Raw genomic sequence first — 14,727 nt, forward strand, 5'->3', positions numbered from 1 at the left:
AATTACATTGAATTTGCGATGTTTTTCAATGCCAGTGAATGGTACACTGCACAATATTTTGATTTGTAGTATAGTTGCATGCTCACTGATGAAAGAGCATCACTATACTGTACATTTATTTTTAAGTATACACTGCTATGTGCAACAAACAGTGCATTTCTGCATAAATGCTTATTTTTGTGCATATTATATTGCTGTCTTGTGGAATATTTCAAGTGTAAAGCATAATCCAGCATATCCCTGCACATTATGTGTTATTTGTTAAGCATATGGAGACACACGTGAACAGTCTTTTGAGCTGTTGTAATTTTCCCCAATGGGCTCAGAAGAAAACACTGCCAGTGCTTAATATGCCTTTAATTAAAGGAAAATAGGTGGTCGACAATGCACCCTTGTATTTGGGAACTGTTACCACTTTCATTAGGGCTGTTTGTTTACTTGGCTGCTTGATGCTGTGCAGATGTTCCTTTTTTTTTAATACACTTGCTCCTCTGCCAGATGTTGCTGCATTCGGGAAGACAAGCATGCAGGCAGAGCTCTGTACAGAGCAGTGCAGTGCAGGTGTTCTCCCTGATGACTCTCAGTCTGTGGAGATGGATTGGCTCAAGACGCAGAGCGTCTGCAGAACCTCCCTTCACTTTGGAAGAAGACCTCTGATGGCCTCTCTTCCTACTTCTCTTCCTCCCTCGTCCTCTTTCTTTCCTCCGCTCCTCCATGGAGCAGGTGATTGCACAGGAGAGACAAAGACACAGAGGAAATCAGTTAGACCTGTTTTCTTGCAGAAACTATTTCATATATTTTTAATTCTCTTTCTGAAACCTATGCTTGGATCTAGACACACTATGGGTGGTGCATGAATAAAGGGAATAATGTTAGAGCTCTCGCTCCTCCACACCTAACTTTGTATGGGTGTATTCCTTATTAAAAGTGAATTACCTATACTTTGGAACAGTCTGTAACACTGCTCTCTAGAGGATGCTTGAATATATTCCCTTCCCAGAAGGTTAGTGCCAGTGACCTTCTGCTGTGAGTCCTGCTATAGATATAAGACATATGTATAAGTATATAAAGCAGGATAAATATTACCGATAATAATCCAGTGAGCTACTGTACAACATCACAGATGCCTAGATTCCTGTATGGAGACTGCTCTGCACATCCATCTAAAACACATTCACCACCACTGCTGTTGATTTTAAAGACAATATTCTTTTTTTTTCTTTAGTCTATGAAGCCATCTTCTCAGTCCTCTGAGAGCTGTGGGAGGAGATAGCGCTGACTTATTGCAAGTAAAAGAAAATACTAGGAGTTTGTATTTATTTTCAGTCACCATTAGGGGGAGCTATTGTCTAGCTTTTTATAAAAATGACCACTTAAGACAAAGGCTTGCCTGCCTTAAACCGATGCAAATTCAGACATACTGTTATCCATTATCTTTAGCTCATACAAAACACAAAATTGAGCTCTGAAACCATTCCTTAACAATGCCTGATCTTTCCAATACTCACTGAAAAAAAAATGCTCCAAGTTGCACTAAACATAGTCTGCCAGTAGGGGACATCATGTGCACAGCTATTTCTATTGTCCCCATTTGCTCCATGAAAAACAGTCATGCTGTGGGAAGAAAAAAGAACCGTGATGTGGCCATCGCTAACAGCGAAAACGTCACTTCAGTGAGTTGTGATTTTTGGGTTGATGCCTGCTATTTGCATCTAAAGCTGCAACACAGAGCTGTAGATCAGAAGCATAAGATTATCAAATGTTGCCATTAAGTCAATATTATTGTGTCTTTTCTGGGTGTGTGTGTTTCTATTGGAAGACATCCCTCAGTCTGTCATCTGTCACACAGCTTTGAATGAAACACTCAGCCTCCCAAGAATGCTTTGCACTAATCCAGAGGGATTAAGAATATTGCAGTTGTGGGTTATTGATACTGACCCGTACGAATAGGGTGTTACTGCGAGACTGTCTCACACATGGAAATATGTGGCACTCCAAAAGTTATCCCTTGCATATTCTGAACCCCAACTTGTAAGACACTCCTGTCACTGAGTGTCCACCCTTAACCACAGAACCATTTGCCAAAATGCCAGGAGCTGCCAGACAAGTGCAACTGCCTTTTCTTTCTCTTTTTTTTCTTAGAGAAACAGCTGGTTGAACTGCTAAAAATGTCTCAATCTTCAGAGAGGCTCTGGCATTTGGTGACTGTGCCATGTGGGGAAAAACCCACAACAGTTAGACGGAAGAAAAAAAAATGAGTGACTGGAATGGCAAGCACTTGCTCAGCAACTTGAGATGCATGTTTTTTTATATATGTATCACATAAATCATCAAACAAATGTCAGGAAAAACAACGGGCACATAATAATAAAGCCATGGTCAGTGCAAGAGTAGACGGACATAATGGGCAATGATACCACCTTTGCAGCCTACATGACAAATTCAAGATTACACAACCTATCTAAAACCACATCATGAACCAATATGCATTTATAATAACCATAAATGCCCAGTATGCTCATAGCGAATATATTTTGCAAGTTTCAAGTGAGATCGCGCTTCCATGCTTCCAAGACAGCCTTATAAACTAATAATAGCTGTTTTTAGTTGGAAGGAGTTTGTGCAGACATGTTACAGTATGTTACTATTAACTGAATAATTAACATGATTGTTATTACAGTGTAATGTGAGTGTTTTAACATTTTTATTACCAAATCATAGGTCTTATTTTTAAATTGTGTTGGAATTCAGCTGAGGGGTGATAGTAGCTTTTTGGATGAGCCTGAGCTACAGGGGCCTGTCCATGATGCTGACGCTGGCCATGGACAAACCTACGTGTCTAAAGTGATAATACGCTTAGCAGGTCAAGGCAGTCATATTGAAGAAACAGCTTTGCTGCTGGGTTAAATACTTGTTAACTATTTATTCATATGTCTGTGATGTTTAATTGTAACATTCAATATACCCCAAATAAAATATTAGTACATAAACAGTACTAATTGGCTAAATTAGCGTTATGGTTAGCAGTTTGCAGATAATATATGTGGCTTTATAGTGTCTAGGATGATTGATTGATGTGAAAATCCATTAAACACAAGATATATGAATTATGTACTTGTGACTGCACCTTGTGAGACAAATATCAAAGCATGTCTCTTAAGGCTCCATGGAATACCTAAAATCAGGGTGGGACCTGGTAGATCATGTTTTGTTTTCCATTGCAGCACCACCCATGTCGAGAGGGTCTAATTATACACCACAAAAGTGCACAGCAAAGTCTCTTTACATCGTCAGTTAGTTTGACTTGGCAAGAGAACTCCATCTGAAATGTCTGTGCTCATGTGGAGGAAACAGGCAGGCTTTGTTATATACTGAGGTAAAGAACATTTTCAAGTTATTGTTGTAAATATGGGCTGGGGAGGGTTAAGCATGCAAGATCTTGTCACAGTGACTCTTTGGTAGACCTGTTTTGTTTGTGAGCAAACTGGGAGATGAAAGAAAGGAAGATATAGATGGCTGCTCTGGGAGATTTCACCCATTTCAAAGATTTCTGCCTTTTGTGTGTTCACAACAACAATAAAGAGCTTATCTTGGAAAAACAATAATCCAATGATTGTTTTCGTGACCAAGAAACCAAATATTAGTCTTTAAAAAACATGCCCAAATAGTTGTTTGTGAACAGGAAGTGCATGCAGTGAACTTTCTGCACAGAGAAGAACAAGAAAATAAACTTTATGCATCTTTATGTAAACAGATGTTTAGATTAGCAGACCATGTTAACCTATAGACTTGAACTAAGTGAAAACAGCAAACATGGCTCAGTTCAAAGTGATAATAATGTCTACCACACTGTATTTGACTGTGCAAAATGTGCCTGTGTTTTGTTCATTTTTGTGTTTTTATATTTTCCCCTGCTTTCTGGCTTTATGCTAATCTCAGCTAATTATCTGCTGGCAGTAGCTGTATATTTAGTGTACAAACATCAAGCTCAATTGGTTTTCTCATTCAAAAGTCTGCAAGAAAGCACAAAAACACATTCTCACCATGTCAAACTATTGCTGTGGTGTTTCTATCAATAAGTGCAGATTACATGATTGAAACAGGTGTCCAGCTGTCAGTTTGTGCCTGTGACTAATGACTCCTCTGCTGACTGAAGCTTAATGAATGAAGCTCACACAGCACAGTTACCACTGTAATGCCACTAATCAGAGGGTTATTGATCACTATACTGTTACACTTTAACAACACAGCAGATCATCTTACTCCATCTCACCCTGTCCCTCACATTCTCTTCTGACACACCAACACTTTGCGTATTCTCAATCACTACATTCATGAATCTTCTCTGTGGTTCTCCTGTTTTCTTCCTGCCTGACAGCTCCTTATTTAGCACATTTTATCTAATTTATATCCACTATCTCTCCTCTCAAATGTCCAAACCATCTCAGCCTTGCCTCTCTAACATTGTCTCCAAAGCACTCCTGAGAGGCCCCTCTTGTTTTCCTTCTTATTTCTGATTTTATCTCTTCAATTACACCCCATGAAAATCTTAACATCCTCAGCTCTGCCACCTCCAGCTCGGCCTCCTGTTTTTTTGTCAGTGCCACCTTCTCCAAGTCATTGCAGATCTCACTACCATCTCGCAAACCTTCCCATTCACTCTTATTGATATCCTTCTGTCACAAATAACCCCTGACATCCGTCTCCACCCATTCTGCCAGCTCGCACTCTCTTCTTCACCTCTCTTGTCTACTGTTCTTTGCTTTGAAAGGTTGAATGCAGGTATTTAAACCCATCTGTCTTCACTATCTCTGCTTCTTGCATGTTTACCTTTCGAACTGGCCTCCCTCTCATTCATATACATGTATTCTATCTCTGCTTATTGCTCTTTTCTCCAGCACATACCTCCACCTCTTCAGACCCTCTTCCAGTTCCTCGCTTCATGCCCTATCATAGTCTTTCTCTAGATACACAAAGATACAGTGCAACTCCACAGAGGGTCACAAATCAGTGTACTTCTCATGCCAGAGTGGTGAAGATTGCATCAGGAAGAGCATCCGGTATAAGATTTTGGCTAAATTAAACGTCCAGCTTATAAAGAATGAAGCTATGCATGTAAAACTTTTAAAAGAAGGTTATTTATGCTAACTATTCTCTTCATGTCACCAGTCTGTTTATTTTCAGTACAATTTTCACATGTGACTCTCTTAGAGTGATTCTCTTGGAAATGATAGGGAGCTCTGTGAGAGGGAGGATCACAGAACTTAGCGATAGCAAGATCAAAACCTCCAAAACTGTCTGCCAGCTGCCTCCACAGCACACCCTTGCTACACAGGGGCCCTCACTGGGATTCAGCATGGCTGCCGCGCCTTTATTACAGCCGTTGAGACTGTACAGCACATGTGTCTGCAAAAAAAAATTATTTATACTGTAAACAAACACGAGGCAGAAAGTGGAATGACAAATGTTCTGAATATTTCCAGTGTGCATGGGCTAAAAATAGACTTTCAGATTAGACGAGGGAGCAGTGAAAGTGTATGCAATAGAACGTTGACCAGCAGTGGGCAATGTAGACATTTGCCAAGTAAAACAATACACCCACTTCACTAAAAATGGCATTCAATGGAGTCTACACCCTTTTCAGTCCCTCTGGGAGTAAAATACTTTAAAAGGACTGTCCCTGGATTAAGACACAGACCAACTGTTGTTTTGTCTGTAAGAGTATATGTGTGTGTGTCTATGTGATGGTTCAGCAGGAAAAAGCTCACTCAGAATCATACATCAAACATTATTATTTGATAAATGTTTTCTAATGGTTTCCAAAAAATATTATCTAGTTGTATGTTTTGAGAATCACAAAGTTTTAATAGTTGCCCAAATAACTCCTTACCAAAACTACCCAAAAAGGCCCAAAGCAATTAATTAGGCATCACTTAAAACCTACAAATATGACAGGTCTAAGCATTAATATTAAGTTGTTCCATTGATATAAACATCCGAATGTTCCTGAATGAATTATTAAAATGCACCATATTAAGATAGGACTTTGTTAAAGTACCTTTATTAAGCCTAGTTCTACCATGTAGCATCACTTTTTGCACCTTAGGGACCTTAGGGGTGACAATGGGGACATGCACATATATAGACAGAGGGCGATTATTAGTATGTGCTCCTAATGGTGAAAAAGTGGCATTAGAATTGGGAAAACCTTTTTATTATCTCAAGAAGAAGAATCCTTAAATTGTAAGAAAAGTTCCCTTTTCTAATTGTTAACATCTTTTTTTCCCTTTGTGTTGTGATTAGCAATATAAAAATATTTGACTCCAATATTTGAATGGAACCTTTTGTAGCATCACAAGAAGGTTTCTGGCTCAAACCTCCTTGTCATCTTAATCCTTCCTTTTGTTTTCCTCCCACAGTCAAAATATGTCTGGTTCTCTGTTTTACTCCTATGATGGATTATTGACTTGTCCAGGGTGTATTCTACTTTCACCCTATGTCAGCTTCTACCTATAGGCAAAAGCCCAGACCTTAAATTAGATAAATAGTTTTTTAAAAAAAAGGATGGTCCCTATGTCACCTTGTTTTTCAAGGTCAACCAATTTAAACTTGAAAATGTAATAATTATATTTATGTTTTTAGTAATTGAATAACTTGCAGTGGGAAATTTTGAAGGTGATTGCTATTGCTATGATCTTTTATTGTGGCTGAACAATGGGACAGGACAAAATGCTCATCACATTCCCAGACCCAAAAAAGGAACGAAGATAAGCCTTTCCCACTTGTCCTCTCAGTCTTATCAAGAAGATAAAGCATCTCTATTAAAACCTCACAGACCACTCAGTCTCTTCGAGCAACATAAAGCTTATCATCTACTGAGACTCTTCAGTCTTACCCCTGTCCCCTAGCAGAGCTAAACATAGGCTACTGTGTCTGAAATAATCACCACTCTGAAGCGTATGCTGTGGGAACATTTCAATAATTAATTCAGGCTCAGGCTTTTTTTTCCTTCTTTCTTTACTCAAAGACGTGCACATGCACACCCGACAGATCACGTGCCGTCCCTAAGAACAGTCTGCACTCACATTTTCAGAAACTACACAGCTGTCTGACGTCCTTCAAATGATGTGCTTGTGTATTTAAAATAGCTTCAGAATGCCACGATCTAACCTAAAGGTCGTCTCTGTCACTTGTACTTGATGACAGAGATGGCCTATTGTGGTCTTTGGCTGTGCACGGTCTGGCTTTTCTGTGGGCTCCTTAGAGTAACAGATTCGGCACGTGTCTCGTGTGAAATTATGCGTGCAGTTGCATCTGTGGCGTTTTAATGTGTGAGTTTGTGTGGGGGCGTGGGACAGACAGGAAGGAAAAAGGAAGGATCTAAAGGCAGCACCTGCTATGTTGGGGCAAAGGGCTTGTATAATATGTCTTGGGGTGCGTAGTGTTTAGGACAGGTGTTCTGCTGGAATTCATAAACACCTTCCTGCTGGAGGCTGGGTCACTGCTCTGTGCCTGCTAGTCCTGCTAGGAGAGTTTGTTTCCCACTGACACCAATGTTATGTTTTCCACATCCATGAGCTGCACAGATCTGCTAGGGGGTGAGTTACATAAATGTTATCATCAGAGGGTGTATGAGGTGACCATTACAATACAAGGGCACCAACTTGAAATGCTTCCTGCAAGCAAATCGGAAAGCACTATAAGAACATCAAATACAGGTCTCTTGTGTTAGTAGGAAGTTAGTGCGCACAAGGAAATATAATCCAAGCCCGAGACTGTGAGGCAAGGGTTTCACACAGTTCCCAGTCAACTGGTGATTGTTCACGACTTTTAATTCCTTATTTTGTGACTGACTTCGAGTTTTTAGAGAAATGAATGTTCTGTAGTTTCTGTTTCACTCAAGATCTGAAACAAAAATGTGATGACAACTGTGAAGATTCTTGCATTGTCTTTCTACAGGGAGTGCAGAATTATTAGGCAAATGAGTATTTTGTCCACATCATCCTCTTCATGCATGTTGTCTTACTCCAAGCTGTATAGGCTCGAAAGCCTACTACCAATTAAGCATATTAGGTGATGTGCATCTCTGTAATGAGAAGGGGTGTGGTCTAATGACATCAACACCCTATATTAGGTGTGCATAATTATTAGGCAACGTCCTTTCCTTTGGCAAAATGGGTCAAAAGAAGGACTTGACAGGCTCAGAAAAGTCAAAAATAGTGAGATATCTTGCAGAGGGATGCAGCAGTCTCAAAATTGCAAAGCTTCTGAAGCGTGATCATCGAACAATCAAGCGTTTCATTCAAAATAGTCAACAGGGTCGCAAGAAGCGTGTGGAAAAACCAAGGCGCAAAATAACTGCCCATGAACTGAGAAAAGTCAAGCGTGCAGCTGCCAAGATGCCACTTGCCACCAGTTTGGCCATATTTCAGAGCTGCAACATCACTGGAGTGCCCAAAAGCACAAGGTGTGCAATACTCAGAGACATGGCCAAGGTAAGAAAGGCTGAAAGACGACCACCACTGAACAAGACACACAAGCTGAAACGTCAAGACTGGGCCAAGAAATATCTCAAGACTGGTTTTTCTAAGGTTTTATGGACTGATGAAATGAGAGTGAGTCTTGATGGGCCAGATGGATGGGCCCGTGGCTGGATTGGTAAAGGGCAGAGAGCTCCAGTCCGACTCAGACGACAGCAAGGTGGAGGTGGAGTACTGGTTTGGGCTGGTATCATCAAAGATGAGCTTGTGGAGCCTTTTCGGGTTGAGGATGGAGTCAAGCTCAACTCCCAGTCCTACTGCCAGTTTCTGGAAGACACCTTCTTCAAGCAGTGGTACAGGAAGAAGTCTGCATCCTTCAAGAAAAACATGATTTTCGTGCAGGACAATGCTCCATCACACGCGCCCAAGTACTCCACAGCGTGGCTGGCAAGAAAGGGTATAAAAGAAGAAAAACTAATGACATGGCCTCCTTGTTCACCTGATCTGAACCCCATTGAGAACCTGTGGTCCATCATCAAATGTGAGATTTACAAGGAGGGAAAACAGTACACCTCTCTGAACAGTGTCTGGGAGGCTGTGGTTGCTGCTGCACGCAATGTTGATGGTGAACAGATCAAAACACTGACAGGATCCATGGATGGCAGGCTTTTGAGTGTCCTTGCAAAGAAAGGTGGCTATATTGGTCGCTGATTTGTTTTTGTTTTTGAATGTCAGAAATGTATATTTGTGAATGTGGAGATGTTATATTGGTGTCACTGGTAAAAATAAATGATTGAAATGGGTATATATTTGTTTTTTGTTAAGTTGCCTAATAATTATGCACAGTAATAGTCACCTGCACACACAGATATCCCCCTAAAATAGCTAAAACTAAAAACTACTTCCAAAAACATTCAGCTTTGATATTAATGAGTTTTTTGGGTTCATTGAGAACATGGTTGTTGTTCAATAATAACATTATTCCTCAAAAATACAACTTGCCTAATAATTCTGCACTCCCTGTAATCTGCTATAATTATATCCACACAGTCTTAATGAAGCAGAATAGCTGGGATTTGACATAAACCTTTTTTTTTTTTTTTTGCCTGTCCCGTTTGGCTCTTTTGCCATCAGAATTATTGTCTAAAGGCAAAGAAAGATGCCCAACGGATTTACTTTACCAAATTGACCATCCCAGCCTTGCCGTTATGGTCCATTTGATTCACCTTTTATTGTTTATTTTATTTTCATTTGCTGAATACGGGACAGACTTGACTGGAGGAAAGAAGGGGAGAAAGAAAGAAAAAAAAAAACACAACAGAATAGGCAGAGAGAAAGAAGGAGAAAAAAATGCATATATCGATCACCTGGATCACCTGTTGAGAAAGAAAAAAAGAAAACAAGCAGAAGAAAACGAGAGCAATAGAATAAACAACATCACAATGATTTATGGGAATACGACAGTAAATACCAAATACTAAACATTACCGTTCAGCACGCAAGATCGACAGCACACAGTGTGCTTCGAAGTAGGAGCCAAAAAGGGTGTAGTTTGTGTGTGTGATCACCCGTGTGTACACCTGTGAGCATGGACGCGCTTGTTTTTAAAAGGTTCCTTCATGTAATGATCTGCTAGAGGGTGTGGGGAGCCACTGCCCCGTCCTCCAGGGCATGAAGCAAGTATGGAGGAGATCAAAACTCCAGACATCCAGAGGCCCTCAGAACATAAGAGACCAAGAAAGACCATCAGAGGGGCAGCCGCGCCACTGTCCCAGAAAGAGCTGAGGAGAGTCCCCGATGAGGGGTCACTCAGCAGCCGCGGAGCAGAAACCAGGGGGGGTTGCAGTGACACGCCCGTGAGCTCCGCCGGCAGCCAGCTGTGCCTGAGTGACCGAGCCCCAGGCCGAGAGACCGGGGGCGCTCCACCCCCGAAGTGGCCCGAGCGAGCCCCAGGTTCCAGGCCCTGATAAGCGGCTGCCAAGGAGTGAGCCGGTGTGTACCTGGACGCCCATCCCCGGACACAAAGAACCACCAACGCACCGATGTCTGAGGGAGTCCGCCACCGGCAGGGGAAGTGGTGGTGGGGGAAGATAGGCCTCCAGACCTTGGAGGGCTTGAGATGTCCCCAGGGAGGTGGCGTCTGATACCCAACCTGACATATAGACACAGACATACAGGCACACACATATACAAACATCCATTCCCACCCTCATGCTCTCATATGCACTTACTCCACACTCAACCAACGTGGAGACAGACATAAAGAGACGCTGTACACACAATCACACTCCCCAAGCGTACTCTACAAACCGGGTCTAGGTACCCTTTCCCCTGGAGGGGGGAACTGCACCCAGACCCAGGTGGTGTTACCCTTTTCCCTGCGGTGGGGAGAAGCAGACCACCCCGACTCCGCAGCAGCCGGGAGGCCCCACACTCCAGACCCCAGTCAGACGGCCAACTCTTCCTCCTAGCCCCCCGCTCCAGTAGGCCGCAGAGAATGGGGGTGGGAGAAGACTCCAAACCTCCCTCCACCCGCTCATTATAGTGTTGATGCATGTGTGTTCTAAGGTGCATTTAAAACCCAGGAGGGCTTGGAGCTACCTGCCAGAGAGCAGCAGGTAAGCGCATAGGCCCTCCTGCTAGCCCTCAATGTCTACGTGTATTTAAAATTGAGAGGTGGGCAACGACGCTGGGGGTGGGGTGTACACCCTGATGGTACTTTGGACTCCGTGTATCGTGCCCACCCCCAAGATCCTATATGTATGTGTAATGAGAGTGTGACTAATGTGAATGTCTAGGTTGTGGGATAAAATTGAGGCAGAGGCAGCCAGAAGGGGACAGAGGGGGGGTTGGCCTCCTCTGCACCCTGGTGACATACCCCTACTCCAAGGTCCTGCATGTGTGGGTGGTTGTGGTGGAGCGGGAAGAGGGAGGCAGCTGGAGATGGGGAGGGAAAGAAGGGAGGGGCAAGTGACCCCTCCCTGGGGCCAGCTCCCCCGCTGACCCCAGTAGGCACCCCCATACTCCGCGACCCGCCAGGGAAAGGGGGCCCAGGCCCATCCGGACCGGGGCCCAGTGCAGCAGCGCCGCCCGGCCCCACAGAGCCCGGGACAGTCCACCCAACCCCACCACAGAGAAAACTCCACCCACCCAGTCATCCACTCATCTTCCAGACTACACAAGACAATAGACGCCCAGGTTGAGATCTTCCTCCACCTCTCCTGTATCTCCCCCTCCTGCAGAGAGAGTTCCCGAAGAGAGGAGAGCTCCTGCAAGATGTGACAACCCCCCCCCCCCCCCCCCCCCCCACCAGTTGAAGAGCCCCCCAGGTGGCTCGACGCACCGGCGGCACCCTGCGCCAAGGCCGGGCCCCCACACACCCACCCGCCCACAACCCCGGCAACACACCAACCAGGACCCAAGCCCCCGAGGCCCAGCCAGGCCCCCCCCAGAGCCGGAGCGCCCCCAGAACCTCATGCCCATCCCGGACCCACCCAGGGGCAGCCAGGCTACCAGGTCAGTAACCCACGTCCGTCAGCACAGACCCTCCCCTAGCCCCGCTACACGCAGCCACGAGGAAACTGTCACATAAGAGCCCCTAATTGGCTACCCCGAGTTGAGCCCCCCGAGGAAGATGCCTCCGGGGAACCCCCCGACGCCCTAAGCCTGTCCCTACCCCCACACCAATCACAACAGTGAAGTGACATAAACCTTGATGATAAAACCTTACTCTAAAGTGCTGTACGGAAGTCTTCATTCACCCATTATTTCTTTATAATTAGATAAGAAGATAAATGGGAATTAGAGACATCTGCAAACACAAATTTCTCCAGGTTTTTTGAAGGACATTGAAGATTCATTGGATGTTGGCCTTCCTTTTATTACGCTCTCTGTCAACACACTACTGTATTGAAGTTTGTGGAGGCGAGTCCTTGACAGATAGTGTTCCATCGTGTGTTTTTACTGCATTTGTACTGTGTTTGGTTCATTGTTATGCTAAAAAACTGAATGCTAGTCAGCAATGATCGAGATGGTATTGCATGGTAGATCAAAATCATTCTGTGCTTTTTGTGTTCACAACTCCAACACCACCAACTAAATGCAGCCTCAACCATGTTTTACAGATGGCTGTAGACACTCACGTTTGTAGCTCTCTCCTGACCTCCACCATACATATTGATGGCAAAATTTCAACTTTAAGACTTGCTGCCACTGATTTTTCTTGCATGATGTGGCATGCCTCACCTTTTTCACCCTTTTTCCTCTTCCTTAAGATTGGCTTCTTCACACCCACCCTTCCACTGAGACCATTTCTGATGAGGCTGTTGATTTATCAACAGAAGGGCCAGATGGTTACTTAAGGACTTTACTTTTGGATAGTCTTCAATATTTTTAGTCTTGTTGTGCAGACACAACACTGGCTCATCCGTTTTAGAAGCTTTGATGATTCAGAAGTCAGTGGCAAGTGTTGATCTGAAAATAATCAGGTATGAGGACAGGAATGAAAATGAGTGAAAAAGCATCCAATTATCCAAAGAAAAACATTGACCTACCCTTTAAGACCACATTAAGTAAAAAACAACAAAATCTGGCGCTTTGAAAATAAACAAAGCAAAATAAAGCAAAAATAAATCAATAACAGGTGGCTCAAGACGTTTGCACAGTACTTATCATTGTGCGATTTTTACTGCTATGAAGACTAAGTTTTGACTTGAAATGGCTTAATACTTAGTAGCTCTGCTATAAAGCTATTGATGCATTCCCTTCCAAAGGGTGTTTTTTTAATAAAGACACTTTACTGTGTTCTTGTTCAGTCTATACTAACATGCTTTAAGACCCTTAGGACCACCTCACCCTTCCCTCTCTAACTGTTGCTTTCTATTTCTGGCTATCCCTGTGGGGCTAGACTCTTGATCTGCTCGGAAAGAGCATTGCGGGTTTGAACCAAACACCAGATCAGAATCAAGTTAAAAGTAAAACTGGTGGCCTGAATACGTTCGCTCCGGTCTCTGTGGCATTACCCACTCCTCAAAATCATCAAATCACATCACACCACTGTCAGGGGCACCTGTTCCCTCACTTGTCATTCAGTTTTGGCTCCATATATTTTTTGACACTGAAATGAATAAAATCAAGTTCTCAAACTTTGGTTGTTTGTAGTGCATAGATGCAGGTAGTGGGGATAATACACCCCCTCTTTTATCTTTATCATGTGTTCAATGAGCCAAGGGTTTTGCAGAACACTGCCCTTCAGTTTCACTCTCTTAGTCCTCTTTGTCTCCAATTCACTCCATAGAAAACTTGACCTCTCCTCTCAGCAGCTTTGAGTGCATGCTGCAGCTGAACGGGCAGCAAACCTGCAACCACAGCACACAGCCGAAAGGTGAACTGTAACGAACTCATGTTCTCTGTGAAACCCCACCAGATGATCAACTGTTTAACTGCAGAGTGCACAATTTTGCTACCATTGAGAAGCCTTTCCAACCGTTAGTCTAAGGTCTTTTAAAAACAGTGAACTCATAGATAAGGAGGGACCGGTTACAGGCATGCTGACGGGTGCTAATCAGCTGGGACACAGATGTGGGAAATTTCAGTGTGTCTGTTCCTAGATCAGGACCTGTTCTGTGTCACTAAGCAGATAGACCAGGCAATAGCAATGTGTGAATGTGATGATCTCAGTTACTCCCAAGATTGGAAAGAGGCAGACACTCTGCCGGAGGAAGTGATAATCTCTTGAGTGTTTTAATAAGTCATCATAAGTGAGGGCAACAGCTACATGTCATCCTGGGCTGTGTGAACTTCTGCTACTGCTTTCCAGCTCAGCCTATCACTCTCAGTGGGCCTAATTTGTCATGAAGCCAGGAAGCCTTCTAAAGGGAAAGCTGATCCACCCAAGCCACGTTTCAGCAGCATCTTCCTTTGCCTAACAAATTCCTACGAGTCACTCACTCTGAAAGAAAGCATTGTGATTCATCCAACCACTGCCTACTCCTCCTGTGGAAATAGGGAAAAGGAAGTGGGAGTGCGTTTGCCCCAGTGGACTGGCCCACCACTTGCCCAAAAGCATTCCCGCCTGAACATGACTGACTATGGCAGACAGGCTGGCCCATAGAGAAGGCGGTTGCCTTTAAGGACAGCTCGTAAGACTTAAAACTCAAAATCAAGCTTGAAAGATTCTGAAGCTGAAGCATGTTTTAAAGAAAGCAGATTATACAGCATGTCATTTAGCCGTGTTTAAAGTTAAAGT

The 14,727-nt window shown here is 43.4% G+C and overlaps 1 long non-coding RNA gene across 1 annotated transcript; it reads right to left on the minus strand.

The window, feature by feature from the left end:
* Positions 1–627: 627 nt before the first annotated feature.
* LOC309695933 lies at positions 628–1,613 on the minus strand. The gene is made up of 3 exons (XR_014273261.1): positions 1,509–1,613; positions 937–1,036; positions 628–710 (listed from the first exon to the last, which is right to left on the minus strand). It is a non-coding gene; the product is annotated as an uncharacterized lncRNA (long non-coding RNA).
* Between the last annotated feature and the right edge of the window lie 13,114 nt (positions 1,614–14,727).

The sequence above is a fragment of the Aulonocara stuartgranti genome (assembly GCF_965226115.1).
Source record: "Aulonocara stuartgranti genome assembly, chromosome: 19".
Taxonomy (NCBI): Eukaryota; Metazoa; Chordata; class Actinopteri; order Cichliformes; family Cichlidae; genus Aulonocara; species Aulonocara stuartgranti.